Below are 382 nucleotides of genomic sequence, written 5' to 3'. Positions count from 1 at the left end.
GAATACCCAGCAGATAAAGGAACAGGATAAATGTCCACCAAACCAAACAAAAGAGGAAGAGATAGGGAATCTACCTGATAAAGAATTCTGAATAATGATAGTGAAATTGATCCAAAATCTTGAAATCAAAATGGAATCACAGATAAATAGCCTGGAGACAAGGATTGAGAAGATGCAAGAAAGGTTTAACAAGGACCTAGAAGAAATAAAAAAGAGTCAATATATAATGAATAATGCAATAAATGAAATTAAAAACACTCTGGAGGCAAAAATTGTAGAATAACAGAGGCAGAAGATAGGATTAGTGAATTAGAAGATAGAATGGTAGAAATAAATGAATCAGAGAGGATAAAAGAAAAACGAATTAAAAGAAATGAGGACA

The sequence above is a fragment of the Bison bison genome, unplaced genomic scaffold (genome assembly GCF_000754665.1).
Source record: "Bison bison bison isolate TAMUID 2011002044 unplaced genomic scaffold, Bison_UMD1.0 scf7180017864119, whole genome shotgun sequence".
Lineage (NCBI taxonomy): Eukaryota > Metazoa > Chordata > Mammalia > Artiodactyla > Bovidae > Bison > Bison bison.
This window is presented reverse-complemented; position numbering follows the sequence as displayed.